The following is a 12,037-nucleotide window of genomic DNA, read 5'->3' on the forward strand; positions in this document are numbered from 1 at the left end:
CTCAGCTTCTGAATAATGGAGAGGTGCAAAGAGCTTCCCTCTGTTAGTGAGTGTAGTAATGGCTGATGTAGGTTCTTTCACCCACACTGATGCATATATGTACCATTTTGTGGACCTGTCCCTTTCTACTCTTTTAGATCTGACAGCCTTTTTGTGCTATGCTACACCTCTACAGCAGCCATTTTGTGCTATGCTGTGCCCATGTGGCAGCCATTTTGTGTTATGCCACAACTCAATGGCCCACACAAAAAGATGGTTGACCCCTGTCTTATTGGCAGAAGGTCCCAGGTTTAATTCTTGGCATCTCCTATTTAAAATAAAAGGATTAGGTAACAGGTGATTTGAAATAGCTCTGCTCAAGACTGGAGAACCATTGCCTGTCAGAATTGACCATTCTGAGGTAGATGGACCAATACAGTAGTTTGACCTGGGATAAGGCAATAATGCTGTTTTCCATCAAGACAGTGCTGGTCAGTGTATTGCATTGCCTGAAATGTTGTTTTGAGGTGTGAGAGACCCACATTCAAATATCTACAGTACTTAGCTCTGTGGTCCCGGGCAAGTTTCATTTCCCTCAATTTCAGCTGGCTTACAGGGCTGTTGTGGAGATAAATGATGTGGAATTTCAAAAGCACATTGAAGAGTTATCCAGAACTGGTTAATAAATAAGGCTGAGAAACTGATTCCTGACTGGAAAAGATTCAGTTGACTTGAAATAATATTGATGTAAAAGCCATATATCCTTCCATCCTTCCATCTGCAGTAGTGTAGCACAATGTTCCTGCACACTTTAATGTCAGAGAGCAGAAGCCTATCAACACACTTGATTTAATTACATTTTTGTCACCTAGCATGATGTCATAGTAGCTTAAGACGGAAAAATGTATTCTTAGGTAATACAGCTTTAAAGAATTAATCTAAGAACGCACATTATAATGCATGGGCTACTGCAACCCTTCTGTGAAAGGTGCTGCTGAACACTTGTAAGCAGTGGCGTAGCGTGGGGGGTGCAGGGGGGGGCGGCCGCACCAGGCGCAACATCTGGGGGTTAGGGTTAGCAAATCCATGGGTTAGGGGGCGCAAATCCACGGGTTAGGGGGCGCAAATTACTTGCCTTGCCCCGGGTGCTGACAACCCATGCTACGCCACTGCTTGTAAGGACAAGGAGTCCACAAACAGTGCTCAGGATGGGGATCATTTATGTCATGCTGGACTGTGGAGATGCTTGGAGCACGTCCGAAATGTGGTGTGATGACAGGAATATCCCAGCTTCCCAACTCCAAGATTAGGAGGACTAGCCTGTGCAGCACTGTGCTGTGGAGGTGTTCCAAGTACCTCAGAGGTGGAGGAGCATGTCAGGGATGAGCTCCAGCCCTCCTTCAGAGCTAGAAAGGGAGGTAGACAACTGTAAGTAACCTTAGAAATGCCCTGTCTATTCCACCATTACTAAACCAAATAAAATTTATAGTGTTTACATGTAAAAATATTTCGAAGTTAAGTAAGGTAACATCTCCTGACTAACATCTAAACAGGTAGTCCTGTTAGTCTGTTGCAGCAAAACAAAACAAAATTCTGTAGTCCTCATAGAGTTTGGCTATAATCCTAATTTTCCCAGGAGAAATCCCTGTTGGGCTTAATAGGACTTACCTCTGAGTAGACATGTCTAGGATTGTGCAATTGCAGTTTTAAGCTGCAGTAAACACACAAGACTGTAGTTACAAGGGCATAAACTCTATTAAACTATGAGAGACTTGCTTCTGAGTAAATATGTAGAGGATTGCATTGTTATTCATTTATTACAGTAAAAGCATTTTTGCATCTGAGGAAGTGGTCTGTAGACCACAAGAGTTTATGACATAATAAATTTTATCTCTAAACACACCAATCAGTTCTTCTTTGAAATTGATCGTAAATGCATTCATTGAAAAGGTGTGCAAGTTGATGACTGTAAAAAATAAATTGGGGGGGCAGCTTGAATTAACATCTTTGCACTTGAGGATAATGGTTTAAATGCACCAAAATAAAAGAGAGCTGCAGCTTCTTGAAGGCCCCCTGCACAGACAAGCCTAATTACAGTTGTGTCAGCCAGAGCTGTTTGTTAGCCTTTTTCCTTTTGCATTCCACTTTCCTCGGTAGCTTTTTATTAGTGATGGTGGAAACCCACTTTGTAAAAACAGTATGCCTTCCATCCTGATCTACTTAGAAAGCCCACTGATTTCAGCGAAATTTGATTATGCTTAGGAGGAGAACGGCGGTCTTAGACTTGCTTGCTGCAGTCCCTGCTCTGCTTTTTATGCTCATAGTAAAGCTGTAGTAAAGAGTGAGATTTAAAAATAGAAGGATTCCTGTGGGAGGACATCCCACTACAGCTCTGCCTGTGAGTGGAGCTCCTTTCCTCCTATTGTCAGGCAACGTGATTTTCCTTTGCAGCCATCGAGGGGGTGCCTCTAGTCGAGATCCCCCTTCCGCAGGCAGATTTCTCTCCCAGTCTGCAGGCCCCTCGTTTCCTCCCCTTGGCTGACCTCTGCAGCGAAGCTGTCAAAAGCTCCTAGAGGCGTCTTTCCCGACTGCCTGGCAGCCAGTCATTCAGGAGAAAACCTGCCCCATATTAGAGTTCAGCGAGCCCATGACGTCACCCCCGAGGGCCTAGTTGCCATATATGGCTATCAGCTTGGGCGGAGCTTCCCGTTTCATGGCTGCTCCGGGCCTACGGCTGCTGCTCCCGCGCAGGCGCCTTGTTAGCTTTGCAGCGAGCTGCCGCTTTGCCACACAGCGGGGAGAGGCCATGGCTGACAGACTCGCGGCCAGGCGAGCGTTCACTTGAGTTTTGCCCTTGAAACTCAGGCTGAACAGTGTGAGGTTGCATGCGGCCTGCAACCTGAACGCTGTTATTAGGTTTCCCAGCAAAGGGCGAGAAGCTGGCTCGTTTTGCAGGAGCGGGAAAGGACCCATCACCAAAAGATTTCACCTCCATTTTTAGCAGAGAAATCTTCCCAGGGTGGAAGTTGCTTCTTCTGCGGCGATGCGGCCTCTTTCCTTTGAGCTATTAATAATTGAGAAAAGGAGTTTCCTTTTGTGCACTGGCCTCCAGAAGTCGTCAGCCAGCGCAGCCTCAGAGACAGATCTGTCACCACCAGAAATAGTGACAGCTGCCTGTTCCAGATGTGCGGGGCTGATTGCAATACAATGTATTTAAGCGCCGCAGGGGAAAATAAATAAACCCACGTGATGGTAGAATAAACATGAACAACGAGTTCAAATGCAAAAACAGGCTAGGATAGTGCAATCTGATCCTATGCATGTTTAGTTCAGTCAGGATTATTTCCTATGCAGTTAGTTGTGCCTAACCCCACATAGAACCTGGTGGTTACACACCTACCTATGGATCTTTCCTCCAAATCAAGGAAGAATTAAAATTCCCAAATTTTTTTCCAGATGTGTGCAGATATATTTAACCAGTAACTGCTGTTTTTCCTATGATTCATGCATGTGTTTAGTTCTTTTCTGAACCAGTGGCAGTGAGTTCCACATATTAATTTCTTCCAGGTTTCTTTTAAACCTGATATGTTTATTTCATTGTGTAACCTCTATTTTTGTCAAGATCACTGGGTGATCTACAATATTTATATTAAAACAATCAAAACAGTCATAAAATAATTACACCAATCGCAACATCTGCATTCCTACAGCAAATGAAAGGTAAGGTCCAATGTAGCGCAAGCAAGCATATGTACATGCAATAGTGGTTTACTCTCCAGCTCTGCAACATCCCATGACTCCTAAATCTGTTCCAGAGGGTTGGGAGACATTCTCAAGCAAATTTGGGGTGTGTGAGGGGGCTGAAGGGGGGGGGATAAAAGAAATTGGAGGTACTGTCATGCAGCTGAATTTCTGTTGAGTGAGTGGACCTCATTGCATGTCGCATGTCATCCAGAACACTTAAATTTTAATTGGTCTCACCAAACAACTGCACTCAATCCCCCCCCCCCAGGCAAGGCCTGTTTGAAAAGGCAAGTCAGTGATGAAAACCCACTAGTGAAGGTGCCATATGTATCTTCAAGTGAAAGGACAAGAGACAATAAATGTGTCCGCAGCAGGTTGGAGCTGAAGATTGATATACGCAGAGGTTTTCCTGCATGTATTTAGGTTCTAGTTCATTATGGAGTTTTATAGGCTAATCTCAACACCCTGAATTAGACTGGGTAGTATATTAGCAATTAGTGGAGGTCCCATGAGCCTGAGCTTTCTCATCGTTGGACTAGGGGGGAGGTTGCAAAGTCTTCTAAGTCAGTGTTTCCCAACCGGTGTTCCGCGGCACACTAGTGTGCCGCGAGATGTTGCCTGGTGTGCCGTGGGAGGGAGGCGGGCGAGTCGGGCGGCGAGAGGCGGGGCGGCGGCGGCGAGGAGAGGCCGCCCAGCGCGGGGCTCTCGCCGTCTGCCTGCCTGGCTGCCTGCGTGGCGCTGACGTCACGGGGCTGTAACGTGCCCCACATAGGCACACGTGGGGCGGCGAGCGAGCGAGCTCCCACATCCCATCGCCGCTCTGCCGCACGCTAGCTCGCTTCGGCCGGCCTACTGGGCTGTCGCAGGCGGAAGGCCTGCGCATGCACGAGGTTTTCGCGCCTTCGGGATTCCCTTCACGCCTTCTTCCTCCCGGGGCCTTGAGAGCGCGGGAAGCGGCAGCGCGAGACCGGCCGTTGAGCCTGGCAGGGATTGCGCTTGCCAAGGCAGTCATGCAGATCATCCTTTATTATCCTTTTTAAAAGTTGCATGTGGGATTGTGGCATTGTGCAAAATGCATGAATAAATCTTTCATGGAAATGGGCAGTGACACAAATCCGTAGTCTTTATATATACTTTATATATAGTCTTTATATATACTATATATATATATATATATATATATATATATATATGCAGGTTTTGGTGTCTTCGGGTGTCTTCCCGTGTAAGAGTTGGGGTGTCTAGGCGACGTTTCGACGAGGTCTCACTCGTCATCTTCAGGCTGGTGCTTTCGGCTTCTTGTTACTGGAACAGAGCAGGATCTCAGTGTTTGAGTTCCTATAAATACTGTTGAGGGGGTGTGGTGTGTAGCCTCCAACGTTCTGGGCAGAGAGGAAGTTCCCAGGTTAGTGTGCCTTTTCTTCTTTTGTTCCTTAATTACTTGAGGGATATCTTGAGTGATTTCTTGAGTGATATTCTGAGTACCACTTAGGTGGGTCATTAAGTGTGGATTAGTTGCTAAAGCTTTCGTGTCTTGACCTCTTGAGCTTGTGAAGAGTTTTTCTGAGAAGATGGCTGTACTGCACTTAGTTGAGATCCTGCTCTGTTCCAGTAACAAGAAGCCGAAAGCACCAGCCTGAAGATGACGAGTGAGACCTCGTCGAAACGTCGCCTAGACACCCCAACTCTTACACGGGAAGACACCCGAAGACACCAAAACCTGCATATATATACAGACACACCAACAAACTCCACAAACTAGAGAAACGCCAGAAGCCCAGCCACCCTCCACAACAACCCATGAAACAAACAGTACATAACATATCAGACAGGATCCTCACCTCAACTGAAACCAAAGTACTCTCCAAAGGTTTCAACTTTGCAGTCGCCCCGAGACGCATCCCCACGGAAAACATCATATGCGGAGTCGAAGCTAGCCTAACCAAAATCAACCCAGATGAAGCCAATAAAATCAGACTTGAAGTCACCAACATCCTCTGCTCCAGCAAACCACCCAGAAGCAATTTACACAAAGAAGAACAGAAAGCACTCACCAACCTGAGGAAAGACAACAACATAATCATTCTCCCAGCAGACAAAGGTAATGCCACTGTTGTGATGAACACATCGGACTACCAAGCAAAACTATCAAATCTACTCCAAGACCCTACCTACCAACCTATAAAAACAGATCCCACCACCTATCTGGAAAAAACCACCAAATCCAAAATAAAAGCCTCTCCTATCAGTGAAGAAATCCAGCTAAGAATCATCCCCAGAGAAAAATCATCCAGATGCCCCAAACTCTACGGTCTCCCCAAGATACACAAAGAAGGAACACCACTCAGACCAATAGTCAGCTCCATAGGCTCACCTCTACAAAATCTCGCTAAATTTCTCGCTAAGCAACTTCAGCCCTATGCGGAATCCATCGCTTCACACGTTACTAACTCCTTCCAGTTCATAGAAACAATAAAGAAGCAAAACCTACATCCCGATGACCTACTTGTGAGCTTCGATGTTGTATCTCTCTTCACACAAGTGCCCATTAATGAAGCCTTGACAGCCATTCAAAACAAATACAATCCCCCCGAATACATCCTGGACCTGACCAACCACTGCCTAACCAACACGTACTTCATCCACAACGGACAAAGATACAAACAGATAGAAGGAGCACCTATGGGATCACCCCTCTCACCGGTCATCGCAAATTTGTACATGGAACACTTTGAAACCAATGCTTTAGACAAGTCAGAACACAAACCCAAACTTTGGCTCAGATATGTTGACGACACCTTTGTAATTTGGCCACACGGGAAAGAAAAACTAGATAGCTTCCTCACACATCTCAACAGCCTACACCCCAAAATACAATTCACTATGGAAATAGAAGCCAACAACCAACTTCCCTTCCTTGACGTCCTAATCTACAAAAAACCTGATGGCTCCCTAGGACACACTATCTACCGGAAAAAAACACACACCAACCACTACTTACATGCACAATCACACCACCACCCTGCACAAATAAACTCCGTAGCCAAGACTCTCATCTCCAGAACCAAACGCCTGGCTGACAAAGACCACTTGACAACTGAGTTACAGAATCTCTCAAATGTGTTAATCGCCAATGGATACCAGCAAAATAGGGTTACGAAGCTAATCCAAAAAGAAACACCCCCCAAAAACCAAGACACAGAAGAAAACAATGGCATGGCCCTCCTTCCTTATATCAAGGGCACTACAGATAAAATTAGCAAAATCCTCCATAAACACAATATCAAAACAGCCTTTTGCACCAACCAAAAAATAGCCAATATCCTCAGAAACCCCAAAGATAAAATCCAGTTGGAAAACCAAGGGGTCTATGAAATACCCTGCAAAGTCTGCCCAGCCACGTACATTGGACAAACAAACAGACGAATAAATGCACGTATCGCAGAACACAAGAATGCCGTCAAAAAAGAAGAAAAAACTTCCTCTCTTTTCCAACACATGAAAGAAACAGGACACGAAATTAATTTTGCAGATTCCAAATTGCTCTTTAACATGGAACATCACCACAAGAGAATAATCATGGAAGCCATCGAGATAGAGAAACACCCTCACAACATGAACAAGCGTGACGACACGTCCCGCCTGCCAGACATCTGGAAATTAGCCCTCCCCACAAAAACCGACACCAGAACCAGAGGCACACAGAACGCCATCACCAATCAACCACACCAGACCCAAACCCAGACCCTCTCCACAGATAAATTACAGACACCATCCAGTAGCCAAACCATAGTGGCACCTCCAGATGCTGCACCCCCCTGCAATCCCGACACAGATCTGGCGGGCACAGGGCACAAAACCACAGCTCGCCCCTATACACGAAGCCAAGCCAGAGCACAACTAAGTGCAGTACAGCCATCTTCTCAGAAAAACTCTTCACAAGCTCAAGAGGTCAAGACACGAAAGCTTTAGCAACTAATCCACACTTAATGACCCACCTAAGTGGTACTCAGAATATCACTCAAGAAATCACTCAAGATATCCCTCAAGTAATTAAGGAACAAAAGAAGAAAAGGCACACTAACCTGGGAACTTCCTCTCTGCCCAGAACGTTGGAGGCTACACACCACACCCCCTCAACAGTATTTATAGGAACTCAAACACTGAGATCCTGCTCTGTTCCAGTAACAAGAAGCCGAAAGCACCAGCCTGAAGATGACGAGTGAGACCTCGTCGAAACGTCGCCTAGACACCCCAACTCTTACACGGGAAGACACCCGAAGACACCAAAACCTGCATATATATATATATATATATATATATATATATATATATATATACACTTTATATATAGTCAATATAGGCACAGAGTTAATTTTTTTAACATTTTCTAACGGTGGTGTGCCTCGAGATTTTTTTCATGAAACAAGTGTGCCTTTGCCCAAAAAAGGTTGGGAAACACTATTCTAAGTCCACTGAATACAATCCTTTCCTTCTGATCCATGTAGGTACAATATGGTTGCCATATGTCCAGAATTTCCCAGACATAGCCAGTATTTAAGGACATATATAAAAAATGGAAGGAAGGGGAAATCATGAAGGAAGAGTATACACAAGTAGCCAACAGTTGCAGGGGGAAGGTCAGGCAGGCCAAAGCTCAGAATTAGCTCAGGCTTGTAAGAGAGGTTAAAAATAATAACAGTTTCCTCAGCTATGTTCAAAGTAAGATGAAGAATAAGCAAGTACAGCACAGTCGTACCTTGGATCCCGAATGCCCTGGAACTTGGACGTTTTGGCTTCCGAACGCCACAAACCTGGAAATGATTGTTCTGGTTTGTGAACGTTTGTTTGGAACCTGAACATCTGATGGGGCTCCCACGGCTTCTGATTGGCTGCAGGAGCTTTCTGCGGCCAATCAGAAGCAGTGATTTGGTTTTCGAACATTTTTGAAGTCGTTTTGGAAGTCAACTTCCAAGGTACAACTGTAGTAGGTCCTCTATGTGGAGAAGACTGAGAAATGCTGATGGGTGACAGAGAGGAGGTAGAGAACTGTTTATCACCTACTTTGCCTCTCTCTTCACCCAAATGGAAAGCAGTGGCCAACCTGATGAGAACAGAATAAACGATGCAAGGAGGGACTTGAAGCCCAAGCTATTAAAAGAGGTGGAAGACGTAGCTACTTTAAATGAATTCAAATCTCTAGGCCTAAGGCCTGATGAGTTGTGCCCAAGGGTACTAAATTAGATTGCTGATGTAATATCGGAGCCTCTGTATAAATTTGAGAATTACTGGAGAACAGGTGAGGTCCCTGCAAACTGGAGGTGAGTGAATATTGTTCCCTTCAAAAAAGGGAAAGAAGAAGACCCAGGTAACTACCAACAGCTTGACGTCAGCACCAGGAAATGTTTTAGAACAGATAATTAAATGGTTGGTCTGTGAGCACTTAGAAAATAATGCTGTGATTACTAAGACCCAGCATGTGTTTCTCAGAAACAACTAATGCCAGATGAATCTCATTTCATTTTTTTTTATACTGTTACAAGCTTGGTGGATCAGGGGAATGCTGTGGACGTAGTGTGTCTTGATTTCAGCAAGACGTTTAACCAAGTCCCCATGATATTCTTGCAGAGAAGCTGGTAACGTGAGCTGGATGAGGTAACTGTTAAATGGATTTGTAGCTGGTTGACTGACCAGACCCAAAGAGTGCACCCTAATAGTTTCTTGTCATCCTAGAAATAAAGGACAAGTAGCACCCAGTTCTGGGCACCACAATCTGAGAAACCTTATGAGGAACAGTTGAGGGAGCTGGGTATGTTTAGCTTGGAAAAGAGGAGACTGAAAGGAGGTATGATAGTCACGTTCAAATATCTAAAAGGCTGTCACATGGAAGATGGAGCAAACTTGTTTTCTCCTGCTCTGGAGGCTGGGCTCGAACCAATGGCTTCAACTCACAAGAAAGGAGATTCCAACTAAACATCAGGAAGAACTTTATGACAGTGGGAGCTGTTCAACAGTGGAACAGACTCCTCAGAAGGTGATGGACTTTCCTTCATTAAGGCTTTTAAGCAGAGGTTGGATGGCCATCTGTCATGGATGCTTTAGTTGAGATCCTTGCATTGCAGCGCATTGGACTAGATATCACTCAGGGTCTCTTCCAGATCAACAAATCTGATTCTATGCTATTTGCTTCCTCAGTGTTTCCTGCATCTGCTAGTACCAGCTCTATAGACTGTAAGAGACAGCAGCTCAGCAATGAAGTCCTGGCCTGCCAAGGACTAACATCTGCCTCCTTTGGCAGCCATTTCCAGGCCAGGAGATTCAATTCTAGAGTGGCAGTTTGAATATCTGAGCACTGGGGCGGCAGCGGGGGGGGGGGGGAGCATGCTAACATAATTACCCCCCCAGCACCCCCTACATCTGCCAACAGAGCCAAAAGCTGTGATAAAGATCAGCAGCCGCCTTTTTGTGATTATACACGCAGGGTGCTATTTTTTTATTATAAAATATTTTATTAAGGATTTTCTTGTTTTACAGAAGTAAGTGTAATGCCTCGTTGTTGGTTTTTTCCATGTAGCATTTTTACAAATCCGTATCATTTGTTGAGGCATTAGGGGGAGAAGGGGAAAAAAAGAAAAAAGAAAAGGAGGGTGGAGAGAGGGAAGATGGATGGGGGTGGGGTCAGGTGGCGGTGTTTCTATTATGTTTAATGTATGTAGAGTTTGGTGTCAGCGTTACTTGTGTTGTTCACTTGTGTTCCTTTGGTGGTGAGAGAGGTTGGGGTTGGCCTAGGGTGTGATTGTTTGCTTGTGATTGGCTGTGGTGAACTTTGTTTTCATGTGTGAGTGAGGTGGGTGGGTGTTTCGGATCAGGTTAGCCATATTGATTTGTATGCTGTGGGTGGATTATTGTCATTGTCCTGTTGGGCTGTGTATGTGATAAAGGGGAGCCATACCGGGGTGAAGGCGTCTTCTTCTGTTTGTCCCCGTGTCAGTTGCAGTTTATTAGTTAATTTTTCTAGTAGGGCTGTTTCCCATACTATTTGGTACCATTGGTCCATGCTTACTCCTGACAGGTCTCTCCAGTGTCTGGTTATGGTGTTTCTGGCTGCTGAAAGTAGGTGGGTTATGAGTTCTTTGTGGTGTAAATGGGCATTGTTGTCTTGGAAGATGTTTAGTAGGGCCAATTCTGGGGTGATGCCTATTACTTGCTTAGTTATTTTACGCCCTCTTACACAACCCAACAGTAAAATCAGCAGCAACTAGGCCCCTGACAACCTTCGCAAACCTCCTCCTAACAACAAAGGGAAACGGTAAAGGGACGGTATCCGCAATATACAAAATACTACTCCAAAATCCCGCAAATCCCCTAGATGCAATCAAAAAACAATGGGAGAATGACATAGGCTATGAGATTAACCCCACTCAATGGACCAGAATGTGGTCTAAACCCCCCTTTAAATCCATATCAATGAAAAGAAAAGAACTCACACTGAAACTCACCTACAGGTGGTACCTAACACCAAGGAAACTAGCGCTAACACACAGGGTGCTATTAAACTAAGTTTTACTCAGAGTAAACCCTTTTAAATTAATGAACATGTCTAAGTTAGGTCATTAATTTCAGTGGTTCTACTCTGAATAAAACATGGTTGAATACCACCCATTGTAACTCTTGTCTATTTTACTGTATTTTAAATATATTGGAAGCCACCAGAGGACTTTGGCTAGTAGGTGGTCTAATAGTCCTAAATAAACTTGGGGTGGAGTAGAGCGGTTTAGAATCAACTGAACTGATCCCAAAGGTATTAATAAATAATGTTTTTTGTCAGGCATCTGAAAGCACACGGTGTTGGGGCCCATTTGGCACTCACTGGGGAGGGCACTGGATAAAGTTGGTGCAACAACTGAAGAGGTCTTGCTCCTAGGTATCACTGCTAAGCTTCAGTTGGCGGGGGGGGGCACATGGAGCAGGCCTGTCAGTGTTGAATGGATAACATGTGGGGATACACATGGGCAGAGGAGGTCCTTAAGATACCCAGATCCCAAGGCATGCAGGGTACAAAGGGTAAGAACATGCACATTGGATTGTGTTTAGAAGCTAGCATTGTATTAAACATTGTTCATGAAGCCATAGTCTCATAAGATAGTCAGATGGGCTGAGAGGGGAGAATAAATGTTTATGGATTGAAATGTGCATTTGCGCATTTATTGTCATAATTAGGTTTTAGATTCAATTAATTATTTCAACATCATTTTTTTAACTGAGCTTTTTGAGGAGTGGGAGGCAATAAAACATATACCAACATGATAGCATC

The sequence above is a fragment of the Podarcis liolepis genome, assembly GCF_965112155.1.
Source record: "Podarcis liolepis genome assembly, chromosome: 3".
In the NCBI taxonomy this organism is placed as follows: Eukaryota; Metazoa; Chordata; class Lepidosauria; order Squamata; family Lacertidae; genus Podarcis; species Podarcis liolepis.